Source organism: Ranitomeya imitator, chromosome 6, assembly GCF_032444005.1.
Source record: "Ranitomeya imitator isolate aRanImi1 chromosome 6, aRanImi1.pri, whole genome shotgun sequence".
NCBI classification, from domain to species: domain Eukaryota; kingdom Metazoa; phylum Chordata; class Amphibia; order Anura; family Dendrobatidae; genus Ranitomeya; species Ranitomeya imitator.
This window is the reverse complement of record NC_091287.1, coordinates 187,727,364-187,741,972: the sequence shown is the minus strand read 5'-3', so window position 1 is coordinate 187,741,972 and position 14,609 is coordinate 187,727,364.

Below are 14,609 nucleotides of genomic sequence, written 5' to 3'. Positions count from 1 at the left end.
CCTTAGCCAGCACTTGTGCCCACGCCTTAAGCCTTAGCCAGCACTTGTGCCCACGCCTTAAGCCTAACCAGCACTTGTGCCCACGCCTTAAGCCTAACCAGCACTTGTGCCCACGCCTTAAGCCTTAGCCAGCACTTGTGCCCACGCCTTAAGCCTTAGCCAGCACTTGTGCCCATGCCTTAAGCCTTAGCCAGCACTTGTGCCCACGCCTTAAGACTTAGCCAGCACTTGTGCCCACGCCTTAAGCCTTAGCCAGCACTTGTGCCCACGCCTTAAGCCTTAGCCAGCACTTGTGCCCACGCCTTAAGCCTTAGCCAGCACTTGTGCCCACGCCTTAAGCCTTAGCCAGCACTTGTGCCCACGCCTTAAGCCTTAGCCAGCACTTGTGGCCCATGCCTTATGCCTAGCCAGCACTTGTGCCCATGTTTTATGCCTAGCCAGCACTTATGGCCCATGCCTCAAGCCTTAGCCAGCACTTGTGCCCACGCCTTAAGCCTAACCAGCACTTGTGCCCACGCCTTCAGCCTTAGCCAGCACTTGTACCCACGCCTTAAGCCTTAGCCAGCACTTGTGCCCATGCCTTAAGCCTTAGCCAGCACTTGTGCCCATGCTTTATGCCTAGCCAGCACTTGTGCCCATGCCTTATGCCTAGCCAGCACTTGTGCCCATGCCTTAAGCCTTAGCCAGCACTTGTGCCCATGCCTTATGCCTTAGCCAGCACTTGTGCCCATGCCTTAAGCCTTAGCCAGCACTTGTGGCCCATGCCTTATGCCTAGCCAGCACTTGTGCCCATGCTTTATGCCTAGCCAGCACTTGTGGCCCATGCCTCATGCCTAGCCAGCACTTGTGCCCATGCTTTATGCCTAGCCAGCACTTGTGCCCATGCCTTATGCCTAGCCATTACTTGTGCCCATGCCTTATGCCTAGCCAGCACTTGTGCCCATGCCTTATGCCTAGCCAGCACTTGTGCCCATGCCTTAAGCCTTAGCCAGCACTTGTGCCCACGCCTTAAGCCTTAGCCAGCACTTGTGCCCACGCCTTAAGCCTTAGCCAGCACTTGTGCCCAAGCCTTAGCCAGCACTTGTGCCCACGCCTTAAGCCTTAGCCAGCACTTGTGCCCACGCTTTAAGCCTTAGCCAGCACTTGTGCCCACGCCTTAAGCCTTAGCCAGCACTTGTGCCCACGCCTTAAAGCCTTAGCCAGCACTTGTGCCCACGCCTTAAGCCTTAGCCAGCACTTGTGCCCACGCCTTAAGCCTTAGCCAGCACTTGTGCCCACGCCTTAAGCCTTAGCCAGCACTTGTGCCCACGCCTTAAGCCTTAGCCAGCACTTGTGCCCACGCCTTAAGCCTTAGCCAGCACTTGTGCCCACGCCTTAAGCCTTAGCCAGCACTTGTGCCCACGCCTTAAGCCTTAGCCAGCACTTGTGCCCACGCCTTAAGCCTTAGCCAGCACTTGTGCCCACGCCTTAAGCCTTAGCCAGCACTTGTGCCCACGCCTTAAGCCTTAGCCAGCACTTGTGCCCACGCCTTAAGCCTTAGCCAGCACTTGTGCCCACGCCTTAAGCCTAACCAGCACTTGTGCCCACGCCTTAAGCCTTAGCCAGCACTTGTGCCCACGCCTTAAGCCTTAGCCAGCACTTGTGCCCACGCTTTAAGCCTTAGCCAGCACTTGTGCCCACGCCTTAAGACTTAGCCAGCACTTGTGCCCACGCCTTAAGCCTTAGCCAGCACTTGTGCCCACGCCTTAAGCCTTAGCCAGCACTTGTGCCCACGCCTTAAGCCTTAGCCAGCACTTGTGCCCACGCCTTAAGCCTTAGCCAGCACTTGTGCCCACGCCTTTAGCCTTAGCCAGCACTTGTGGCCCATGCCTTATGCCTAGCCAGCACTTGTGCCCATGCCTTATGCCTAGCCAGCACTTGTGCCCATGCCTTAAGCCTTAGCCAGCACTTGTGCCCATGCCTTAAGCCTTAGCCAGCACTTGTGCCCATGCCTTAAGCCTTAGCCAGCACTTTTGCCCATGCCTTAAGCCTTAGCCAGCACTTGTGCCCACGCCTTACGCCTTAGCCAGCACATGTGCCCATGCCTTAAGCCTTAGCCAGCACTTGTGCCCACGCCTTACGCCTTAGCCAGCACTTGTGCCCATGCTTTATGCCTAGCCAGCACTTGTGCCCATGCCTTATGCCTAGCCAGCACTTGTGCCCATGCCTTATGCCTTAGCCAGCACTTGTGCCCACGCCTTAAGCCTTAGCCAGCACTTGTGCCCACGCCTTAAGCCTTAGCCAGCACTTTTGAGCCCCTTGCATGTTTGTTTTTCTGTCTTTAGTTACATTTACATGATGGTTATGCACACAGGGCAGGCTTTACGCTCATCGCTCTTGTCCCGTCTGAATGCGCATGCACGACTGTAATTGGGGAAGAAGGCATTACCCATTTACGGAGGACAGACAAGAAGTGCCTGGTCGCTTGGAGCATGGGGTTATGGAGAGGCTCCGCCCTGTACAACAAAGGATCTAGTCCTAAATGTCCAAGTACAGAGTAGAGGGGTGAAAGCTAGCTCTTCACCCCTATGGGTGCCTAACCCTTTATGCAAAGAGTGCAAAGAGTAAGCCGTATGCCTTAAGCATAGCCAGCACTTGTGCCCATGCCTTAAGCCTAGCCAGCACTTGTGCCCATGCCTTTAGCCTTAGCCAGCACTTGTGCCCATGCCTTAAGCCTTAGCAAGCACTTGTGCCCATGCCTTAAGCCTTAGCCAGCACTTGTGCCCATGCCTTAAGCCTTAGCCAGCACTTGTGCCCATGCCTTAAGCCTTAGCCAGCACTTGTGCCCATGCCTTATGCCTAGCCAGCACTTGTGCCCATGCCTTAAGCCTAGCCAGCACTTGTGCCCATGCCTTAAGCCTAGCCAGCACTTGTGCCCATGCCTTAAGCCTAGCCAGCACTTGTGCCCATGCCTTAAGCCTTAGCCAGCACTTGTGCCCATGCTTTAAGCCTTAGCCAGCACTTGTGCCCATGCCTTAAGCCTTAGCCAGCACTTGTGCCCATGCCTTAAGCCTTAGCCAGCACTTGTGCCCATGCCTTAAGCCTTAGCCAGCACTTGTGCCCATGCCTTAAGCCTTAGCCAGCACTTGTGCCCACGCCTTACGCCTTAGCCAGCACATGTGCCCATGCCTTAAGCCTTAGCCAGCACTTGTGCCCACGCCTTACGCCTTAGCCAGCACTTGTGCCCATGCTTTATGCCTAGCCAGCACTTGTGCCCATGCCTTATGCCTAGCCAGCACTTGTGCCCATGCCTTAAGCCTTAGCCAGCACTTGTGCCCATGCCTTATGCCTTAGCCAGCACTTGTGCCCATGCCTTATGCCTAGCCAGCACTTGTGCCCATGCTTTATGCCTAGCCAGCACTTGTGGCCCATGCCTCATGCCTAGCCAGCACTTGTGCCCATGCTTTATGCCTAGCCAGCACTTGTGCCCATGCCTTATGCCTAGCCATTACTTGTGCCCATGCCTTATGCCTAGCCATTACTTGTGCCCATGCCTTATGCCTAGCCAGCACTTGTGCCCACGCCTTAAGTCTTAGCCAGCACTTGTGCCCACGCCTTAAGCCTTAGCCAGCACTTGTGCCCACGCCTTAAGCCTTAGCCAGCACTTGTGCACACGCCTTAAGCCTTAGCCAGCACTTGTGCCCACTCCTTAAGCCTTAGCCAGCACTTGTGCCCACGCCTTAAGCCTTAGCCAGCACTTGTGCCCACGCCTTAAGCCTTAGCCAGCACTTGTGCCCACGCCTTAAGCCTTAGCCAGCACTTGTGCCCACGCCTTAAGCCTTAGCCAGCACTTGTGCCCACGCCTTAAGCCTTAGCCAGCACTTGTGCCCACGCCTTAAGCCTTAGCCAGCACTTGTGGCCCATGCCTTATGCCTAGCCAGCACTTGTGCCCATGTTTTATGCCTAGCCAGCACTTGTGCCCACGCCTTAAGCCTTAGCCAGCACTTGTGCCCACGCCTTAAGCCTTAGCCAGCACTTGTGCCCACGCCTTAAGCCTAACCAGCACTTGTGCCCACGCCTTAAGCCTTAGCCAGCACTTGTGCCCACGCCTTAAGCCTTAGCCAGCACTTGTGCCCATGCCTTAAGCCTTAGCCAGCACTTGTGCCCATGCTTTATGCCTAGCCAGCACTTGTGCCCATGCCTTATGCCTAGCCAGCACTTGTGCCCATGCCTTAAGCCTTAGCCAGCACTTGTGCCCATGCCTTATGCCTTAGCCAGCACTTGTGCCCATGCCTTAAGCCTTAGCCAGCACTTGTGGCCCATGCCTTATGCCTAGCCAGCACTTGTGCCCATGCTTTATGCCTAGCCAGCACTTGTGGCCCATGCCTCATGCCTAGCCAGCACTTGTGCCCATGCTTTATGCCTAGCCAGCACTTGTGCCCATGCCTTATGCCTAGCCAGCACTTGTGCCCATGCCTTATGCCTAGCCAGCACTTGTGCCCATGCCTTATGCCTAGCCAGCACTTGTGCCCACGCCTTAAGCCTTAGCCAGCACTTGTGCCCACGCCTTAAGCCTTAGCCAGCACTTGTGCCCACGCCTTAAGCCTTAGCCAGCACTTGTGCCCACGCCTTAAGCCTTAGCCAGCACTTGTGCCCACGCTTAAAGCCTTAGCCAGCACTTGTGCCCACGCCTTAAGCCTTAGCCAGCACTTGTGCCCACGCCTTAAAGCCTTAGCCAGCACTTGTGCCCACGCCTTAAGCCTTAGCCAGCACTTGTGCCCACGCCTTAAGCCTTAGCCAGCACTTGTGCCCACGCCTTAAGCCTTAGCCAGCACTTGTGTCCACGCCTTAAGCCTTAGCCAGCACTTGTGCCCACGCCTTAAGCCTTAGCCAGCACTTGTGCCCACGCTTTAAGCCTTAGCCAGCACTTGTGCCCACGCCTTAAGCTTTAGCCAGCACTTGTGCCCACGCCTTAAGCCTTAGCCAGCACTTGTGCCCACGCCTTAAGCCTTAGCCAGCACTTGTGCCCACGCCTTAAGCCTTAGCCAGCACTTGTGCCCACGCCTTAAGCCTTAGCCAGCACTTGTGCCCACGCCTTAAGCCTAATCAGCACTTGTGCCCACGCCTTAAGCCTAACCAGCACTTGTGCCCACGCCTTAAGCCTTAGCCAGCACTTGTGCCCACGCCTTAAGCCTTAGCCAGCACTTGTGCCCATGCCTTAAGCCTTAGCCAGCACTTGTGCCCACGCCTTAAGACTTAGCCAGCACTTGTGCCCACGCCTTAAGCCTTAGCCAGCACTTGTGCCCACGCCTTAAGCCTTAGCCAGCACTTGTGCCCACGCCTTAAGCCTTAGCCAGCACTTGTGCCCACGCCTTAAGCCTTAGCCAGCACTTGTGCCCACGCCTTAAGCCTTAGCCAGCACTTGTGGCCCATGCCTTATGCCTAGCCAGCACTTGTGCCCATGTTTTATGCCTAGCCAGCACTTATGGCCCATGCCTCAAGCCTTAGCCAGCACTTGTGCCCACGCCTTAAGCCTAACCAGCACTTGTGCCCACGCCTTCAGCCTTAGCCAGCACTTGTACCCACGCCTTAAGCCTTAGCCAGCACTTGTGCCCATGCCTTAAGCCTTAGCCAGCACTTGTGCCCATGCTTTATGCCTAGCCAGCACTTGTGCCCATGCCTTATGCCTAGCCAGCACTTGTGCCCATGCCTTAAGCCTTAGCCAGCACTTGTGCCCATGCCTTATGCCTTAGCCAGCACTTGTGCCCATGCCTTAAGCCTTAGCCAGCACTTGTGGCCCATGCCTTATGCCTAGCCAGCACTTGTGCCCATGCTTTATGCCTAGCCAGCACTTGTGGCCCATGCCTCATGCCTAGCCAGCACTTGTGCCCATGCTTTATGCCTAGCCAGCACTTGTGCCCATGCCTTATGCCTAGCCATTACTTGTGCCCATGCCTTATGCCTAGCCAGCACTTGTGCCCATGCCTTATGCCTAGCCAGCACTTGTGCCCATGCCTTAAGCCTTAGCCAGCACTTGTGCCCACGCCTTAAGCCTTAGCCAGCACTTGTGCCCACGCCTTAAGCCTTAGCCAGCACTTGTGCCCAAGCCTTAGCCAGCACTTGTGCCCACGCCTTAAGCCTTAGCCAGCACTTGTGCCCACGCTTTAAGCCTTAGCCAGCACTTGTGCCCACGCCTTAAGCCTTAGCCAGCACTTGTGCCCACGCCTTAAAGCCTTAGCCAGCACTTGTGCCCACGCCTTAAGCCTTAGCCAGCACTTGTGCCCACGCCTTAAGCTTTAGCCAGCACTTGTGCCCACGCCTTAAGCCTTAGCCAGCACTTGTGCCCACGCCTTAAGCCTTAGCCAGCACTTGTGCCCACGCCTTAAGCCTTAGCCAGCACTTGTGCCCACGCCTTAAGCCTTAGCCAGCACTTGTGCCCACGCCTTAAGCCTTAGCCAGCACTTGTGCCCACGCCTTAAGCCTTAGCCAGCACTTGTGCCCACGCCTTAAGCCTTAGCCAGCACTTGTGCCCACGCCTTAAGCCTTAGCCAGCACTTGTGCCCACGCCTTAAGCCTTAGCCAGCACTTGTGCCCACGCCTTAAGCCTTAGCCAGCACTTGTGCCCACGCCTTAAGCCTTAGCCAGCACTTGTGCCCACGCCTTAAGCCTAACCAGCACTTGTGCCCACGCCTTAAGCCTTAGCCAGCACTTGTGCCCACGCCTTAAGCCTTAGCCAGCACTTGTGCCCACGCCTTAAGCCTTAGCCAGCACTTGTGCCCACGCTTTAAGACTTAGCCAGCACTTGTGCCCACGCCTTAAGCCTTAGCCAGCACTTGTGCCCACGCCTTAAGCCTTAGCCAGCACTTGTGCCCACGCCTTAAGCCTTAGCCAGCACTTGTGCCCACGCCTTAAGCCTTAGCCAGCACTTGTGCCCACGCCTTTAGCCTTAGCCAGCACTTGTGGCCCATGCCTTATGCCTAGCCAGCACTTGTGCCCATGCCTTATGCCTAGCCAGCACTTGTGCCCATGCCTTAAGCCTTAGCCAGCACTTGTGCCCATGCCTTAAGCCTTAGCCAGCACTTGTGCCCATGCCTTAAGCCTTAGCCAGCACTTTTGCCCATGCCTTAAGCCTTAGCCAGCACTTGTGCCCACGCCTTACGCCTTAGCCAGCACATGTGCCCATGCCTTAAGCCTTAGCCAGCACTTGTGCCCACGCCTTACGCCTTAGCCAGCACTTGTGCCCATGCTTTATGCCTAGCCAGCACTTGTGCCCATGCCTTATGCCTAGCCAGCACTTGTGCCCATGCCTTATGCCTTAGCCAGCACTTGTGCCCACGCCTTAAGCCTTAGCCAGCACTTGTGCCCACGCCTTAAGCCTTAGCCAGCACTTTTGAGCCCCTTGCATGTTTGTTTTTCTGTCTTTAGTTACATTTACATGATGGTTATGCACACAGGGCAGGCTTTACGCTCATCGCTCTTGTCCCGTCTGAATGCGCATGCACGACTGTAATTGGGGAAGAAGGCATTACCCATTTACGGAGGACAGACAAGAAGTGCCTGGTCGCTTGGAGCATGGGGTTATGGAGAGGCTCCGCCCTGTACAACAAAGGATCTAGTCCTAAATGTCCAAGTACAGAGTAGAGGGGTGAAAGCTAGCTCTTCACCCCTATGGGTGCCTAACCCTTTATGCAAAGAGTGCAAAGAGTAAGCCGTATGCCTTAAGCATAGCCAGCACTTGTGCCCATGCCTTAAGCCTAGCCAGCACTTGTGCCCATGCCTTTAGCCTTAGCCAGCACTTGTGCCCATGCCTTAAGCCTTAGCAAGCACTTGTGCCCATGCCTTAAGCCTTAGCCAGCACTTGTGCCCACGCCTTAAGCCTTAGCCAGCACTTGTGCCCATGCCTTAAGCCTTAGCCAGCACTTGTGCCCATGCCTTATGCCTAGCCAGCACTTGTGCCCATGCCTTAAGCCTAGCCAGCACTTGTGCCCATGCCTTAAGCCTAGCCAGCACTTGTGCCCATGCCTTAAGCCTAGCCAGCACTTGTGCCCATGCCTTAAGCCTTAGCCAGCACTTGTGCCCATGCTTTAAGCCTTAGCCAGCACTTGTGCCCATGCCTTAAGCCTTAGCCAGCACTTGTGCCCATGCCTTAAGCCTTAGCCAGCACTTGTGCCCATGCCTTAAGCCTTAGCCAGCACTTGTGCCCATGCCTTAAGCCTTAGCCAGCACTTGTGCCCACGCCTTACGCCTTAGCCAGCACATGTGCCCATGCCTTAAGCCTTAGCCAGCACTTGTGCCCACGCCTTACGCCTTAGCCAGCACTTGTGCCCATGCTTTATGCCTAGCCAGCACTTGTGCCCATGCCTTATGCCTAGCCAGCACTTGTGCCCATGCCTTAAGCCTTAGCCAGCACTTGTGCCCATGCCTTATGCCTTAGCCAGCACTTGTGCCCATGCCTTATGCCTAGCCAGCACTTGTGCCCATGCTTTATGCCTAGCCAGCACTTGTGGCCCATGCCTCATGCCTAGCCAGCACTTGTGCCCATGCTTTATGCCTAGCCAGCACTTGTGCCCATGCCTTATGCCTAGCCATTACTTGTGCCCATGCCTTATGCCTAGCCATTACTTGTGCCCATGCCTTATGCCTAGCCAGCACTTGTGCCCACGCCTTAAGACTTAGCCAGCACTTGTGCCCACGCCTTAAGCCTTAGCCAGCACTTGTGCCCACGCCTTAAGCCTTAGCCAGCACTTGTGCACACGCCTTAAGCCTTAGCCAGCACTTGTGCCCACTCCTTAAGCCTTAGCCAGCACTTGTGCCCACGCCTTAAGCCTTAGCCAGCACTTGTGCCCACGCCTTAAGCCTTAGCCAGCACTTGTGCCCACGCCTTAAGCCTTAGCCAGCACTTGTGCCCACGCCTTAAGCCTTAGCCAGCACTTGTGCCCACGCCTTAAGCCTTAGCCAGCACTTGTGCCCACGCCTTAAGCCTTAGCCAGCACTTGTGGCCCATGCCTTATGCCTAGCCAGCACTTGTGCCCATGTTTTATGCCTAGCCAGCACTTGTGCCCACGCCTTAAGCCTTAGCCAGCACTTGTGCCCACGCCTTAAGCCTTAGCCAGCACTTGTGCCCACGCCTTAAGCCTAACCAGCACTTGTGCCCACGCCTTAAGCCTTAGCCAGCACTTGTGCCCACGCCTTAAGCCTTAGCCAGCACTTGTGCCCATGCCTTAAGCCTTAGCCAGCACTTGTGCCCATGCTTTATGCCTAGCCAGCACTTGTGCCCATGCCTTATGCCTAGCCAGCACTTGTGCCCATGCCTTAAGCCTTAGCCAGCACTTGTGCCCATGCCTTATGCCTTAGCCAGCACTTGTGCCCATGCCTTAAGCCTTAGCCAGCACTTGTGGCCCATGCCTTATGCCTAGCCAGCACTTGTGCCCATGCTTTATGCCTAGCCAGCACTTGTGGCCCATGCCTCATGCCTAGCCAGCACTTGTGCCCATGCTTTATGCCTAGCCAGCACTTGTGCCCATGCCTTATGCCTAGCCAGCACTTGTGCCCATGCCTTATGCCTAGCCAGCACTTGTGCCCATGCCTTATGCCTAGCCAGCACTTGTGCCCATGCCTTAAGCCTTAGCCAGCACTTGTGCCCACGCCTTAAGCCTTAGCCAGCACTTGTGCCCACGCCTTAAGCCTTAGCCAGCACTTGTGCCCACGCCTTAAGCCTTAGCCAGCACTTGTGCCCACGCTTAAAGCCTTAGCCAGCACTTGTGCCCACGCCTTAAGCCTTAGCCAGCACTTGTGCCCACGCCTTAAAGCCTTAGCCAGCACTTGTGCCCACGCCTTAAGCCTTAGCCAGCACTTGTGCCCACGCCTTAAGCCTTAGCCAGCACTTGTGCCCACGCCTTAAGCCTTAGCCAGCACTTGTGTCCACGCCTTAAGCCTTAGCCAGCACTTGTGCCCACGCCTTAAGCCTTAGCCAGCACTTGTGCCCACGCTTTAAGCCTTAGCCAGCACTTGTGCCCACGCCTTAAGCCTTAGCCAGCACTTGTGCCCACGCCTTAAGCCTTAGCCAGCACTTGTGCCCACGCCTTAAGCCTTAGCCAGCAATTGTGCCCACGCCTTAAGCCTTAGCCAGCACTTGTGCCCACGCCTTAAGCCTTAGCCAGCACTTGTGCCCACGCCTTAAGCCTAACCAGCACTTGTGCCCACGCCTTAAGCCTAACCAGCACTTGTGCCCACGCCTTAAGCCTTAGCCAGCACTTGTGCCCACGCCTTAAGCCTTAGCCAGCACTTGTGCCCATGCCTTAAGCCTTAGCCAGCACTTGTGCCCACGCCTTAAGACTTAGCCAGCACTTGTGCCCACGCCTTAAGCCTTAGCCAGCACTTGTGCCCACGCCTTAAGCCTTAGCCAGCACTTGTGCCCACGCCTTAAGCCTTAGCCAGCACTTGTGCCCACGCCTTAAGCCTTAGCCAGCACTTGTGCCCACGCCTTAAGCCTTAGCCAGCACTTGTGGCCCATGCCTTATGCCTAGCCAGCACTTGTGCCCATGTTTTATGCCTAGCCAGCACTTATGGCCCATGCCTCAAGCCTTAGCCAGCACTTGTGCCCACGCCTTAAGCCTAACCAGCACTTGTGCCCACGCCTTCAGCCTTAGCCAGCACTTGTACCCACGCCTTAAGCCTTAGCCAGCACTTGTGCCCATGCCTTAAGCCTTAGCCAGCACTTGTGCCCATGCTTTATGCCTAGCCAGCACTTGTGCCCATGCCTTATGCCTAGCCAGCACTTGTGCCCATGCCTTAAGCCTTAGCCAGCACTTGTGCCCATGCCTTATGCCTTAGCCAGCACTTGTGCCCATGCCTTAAGCCTTAGCCAGCACTTGTGGCCCATGCCTTATGCCTAGCCAGCACTTGTGCCCATGCTTTATGCCTAGCCAGCACTTGTGGCCCATGCCTCATGCCTAGCCAGCACTTGTGCCCATGCTTTATGCCTAGCCAGCACTTGTGCCCATGCCTTATGCCTAGCCATTACTTGTGCCCATGCCTTATGCCTAGCCAGCACTTGTGCCCATGCCTTATGCCTAGCCAGCACTTGTGCCCATGCCTTAAGCCTTAGCCAGCACTTGTGCCCACGCCTTAAGCCTTAGCCAGCACTTGTGCCCACGCCTTAAGCCTTAGCCAGCACTTGTGCCCAAGCCTTAGCCAGCACTTGTGCCCACGCCTTAAGCCTTAGCCAGCACTTGTGCCCACGCTTTAAGCCTTAGCCAGCACTTGTGCCCACGCCTTAAGCCTTAGCCAGCACTTGTGCCCACGCCTTAAAGCCTTAGCCAGCACTTGTGCCCACGCCTTAAAGCCTTAGCCAGCACTTGTGCCCACGCCTTAAGCCTTAGCCAGCACTTGTGCCCACGCCTTAAGCCTTAGCCAGCACTTGTGCCCACGCCTTAAGCCTTAGCCAGCACTTGTGCCCACGCCTTAAGCCTTAGCCAGCACTTGTGCCCACGCCTTAAGCCTTAGCCAGCACTTGTGCCCACGCCTTAAGCCTTAGCCAGCACTTGTGCCCACGCCTTAAGCCTTAGCCAGCACTTGTGCCCACGCCTTAAGCCTTAGCCAGCACTTGTGCCCACGCCTTAAGCCTTAGCCAGCACTTGTGCCCACGCCTTAAGCCTTAGCCAGCACTTGTGCCCACGCCTTAAGCCTTAGCCAGCACTTGTGCCCACGCCTTAAGCCTAACCAGCACTTGTGCCCACGCCTTAAGCCTTAGCCAGCACTTGTGCCCACGCCTTAAGCCTTAGCCAGCACTTGTGCCCATGCCTTAAGCCTTAGCCAGCACTTGTGCCCACGCCTTAAGACTTAGCCAGCACTTGTGCCCACGCCTTAAGCCTTAGCCAGCACTTGTGCCCACGCCTTAAGCCTTAGCCAGCACTTGTGCCCACGCCTTAAGCCTTAGCCAGCACTTGTGCCCACGCCTTAAGCCTTAGCCAGCACTTGTGCCCACGCCTTTAGCCTTAGCCAGCACTTGTGGCCCATGCCTTATGCCTAGCCAGCACTTGTGCCCATGCCTTATGCCTAGCCAGCACTTGTGCCCATGCCTTAAGCCTTAGCCAGCACTTGTGCCCATGCCTTAAGCCTTAGCCAGCACTTGTGCCCACGCCTTAAGCCTTAGCCAGCACTTGTGCCCACGCCTTAAGCCTTAGCCAGCACTTGTGCCCAAGCCTTAGCCAGCACTTGTGCCCACGCCTTAAGCCTTAGCCAGCACTTGTGCCCACGCTTTAAGCCTTAGCCAGCACTTGTGCCCACGCCTTAAGCCTTAGCCAGCACTTGTGCCCACGCCTTAAAGCCTTAGCCAGCACTTGTGCCCACGCCTTAAAGCCTTAGCCAGCACTTGTGCCCACGCCTTAAGCCTTAGCCAGCACTTGTGCCCACGCCTTAAGCCTTAGCCAGCACTTGTGCCCACACCTTAAGCCTTAGCCAGCACTTGTGCCCACGCCTTAAGCCTTAGCCAGCACTTGTGCCCACGCCTTAAGCCTTAGCCAGCACTTGTGCCCACGCCTTAAGCCTTAGCCAGCACTTGTGCCCACGCCTTAAGCCTTAGCCAGCACTTGTGCCCACGCCTTAAGCCTTAGCCAGCACTTGTGCCCACGCCTTAAGCCTTAGCCAGCACTTGTGCCCACGCCTTAAGCCTTAGCCAGCACTTGTGCCCACGCCTTAAGCCTAACCAGCACTTGTGCCCACGCCTTAAGCCTTAGCCAGCACTTGTGCCCACGCCTTAAGCCTTAGCCAGCACTTGTGCCCACGCCTTAAGCCTTAGCCAGCACTTGTGCCCACGCTTTAAGCCTTAGCCAGCACTTGTGCCCATGCCTTAAGCCTTAGCCAGCACTTGTGCCCATGCTTTATGCCTAGCCAGCACTTGTGCCCATGCCTTATGCCTAGCCAGCACTTGTGCCCATGCCTTAAGCCTTAGCCAGCACTTGTGCCCATGCCTTATGCCTTAGCCAGCACTTGTGCCCATGCCTTAAGCCTTAGCCAGCACTTGTGGCCCATGCCTTATGCCTAGCCAGCACTTGTGCCCATGCTTTATGCCTAGCCAGCACTTGTGGCCCATGCCTCATGCCTAGCCAGCACTTGTGCCCATGCTTTATGCCTAGCCAGCACTTGTGCCCATGCCTTATGCCTAGCCATTACTTGTGCCCATGCCTTATGCCTAGCCAGCACTTGTGCCCATGCCTTATGCCTAGCCAGCACTTGTGCCCATGCCTTAAGCCTTAGCCAGCACTTGTGCCCACGCCTTAAGCCTTAGCCAGCACTTGTGCCCACGCCTTAAGCCTTAGCCAGCACTTGTGCCCAAGCCTTAGCCAGCACTTGTGCCCACGCCTTAAGCCTTAGCCAGCACTTGTGCCCACGCTTTAAGCCTTAGCCAGCACTTGTGCCCACGCCTTAAGCCTTAGCCAGCACTTGTGCCCACGCCTTAATGCCTTAGCCAGCACTTGTGCCCACGCCTTAAAGCCTTAGCCAGCACTTGTGCCCACGCCTTAAGCCTTAGCCAGCACTTGTGCCCACGCCTTAAGCCTTAGCCAGCACTTGTGCCCACGCCTTAAGCCTTAGCCAGCACTTGTGCCCACGCCTTAAGCCTTAGCCAGCACTTGTGCCCACGCCTTAAGCCTTAGCCAGCACTTGTGCCCACGCCTTAAGCCTTAGCCAGCACTTGTGCCCACGCCTTAAGCCTTAGCCAGCACTTGTGCCCACGCCTTAAGCCTTAGCCAGCACTTGTGCCCACGCCTTAAGCCTTAGCCAGCACTTGTGCCCACGCCTTAAGCCTTAGCCAGCACTTGTGCCCACGCCTTAAGCCTAACCAGCACTTGTGCCCACGCCTTAAGCCTTAGCCAGCACTTGTGCCCACGCCTTAAGCCTTAGCCAGCACTTGTGCCCACGCCTTAAGCCTTAGCCAGCACTTGTGCCCACGCCTTAAAACTTAGCCAGCACTTGTGCCCACGCCTTAAGCCTTAGCCAGCACTTGTGCCCACGCCTTAAGCCTTAGCCAGCACTTGTGCCCACGCCTTAAGCCTTAGCCAGCACTTGTGCCCACGCCTTAAGCCTTAGCCAGCACTTGTGCCCACGCCTTAAGCCTTAGCCAGCACTTGTGGCCCATGCCTTATGCCTAGCCAGCACTTGTGCCCATGCCTTATGCCTAGCCAGCACTTGTGCCCATGCCTTAAGTCTTAGCCAGCACTTGTGCCCATGCCTTAAGCCTTAGCCAGCAGTTGTGCCCACGCCTTAAGCCTTAGCCAGCACTTGTGCCCACGCCTTAAGCCTTAGCCAGCACTTGTGCCCAAGCCTTAGCCAGCACTTGTGCCCACGCCTTAAGCCTTAGCCAGCACTTGTGCCCACGCTTTAAGCCTTAGCCAGCACTTGTGCCCACGCCTTAAGCCTTAGCCAGCACTTGTGCCCACGCCTTAAAGCCTTAGCCAGCACTTGTGCCCACGCCTTAATGCCTTAGCCAGCACTTGTGCCCACGCCTTAAGCCTTAGCCAGCACTTGTGCCCACGCCTTAAGCCTTAGCCAGCACTTGTGCCCACGCCTTAAGCCTTAGCCAGCACTTGTGCCCACGCCTTAAGCCTTAGCCAGCACTTGTGCCCACGCCT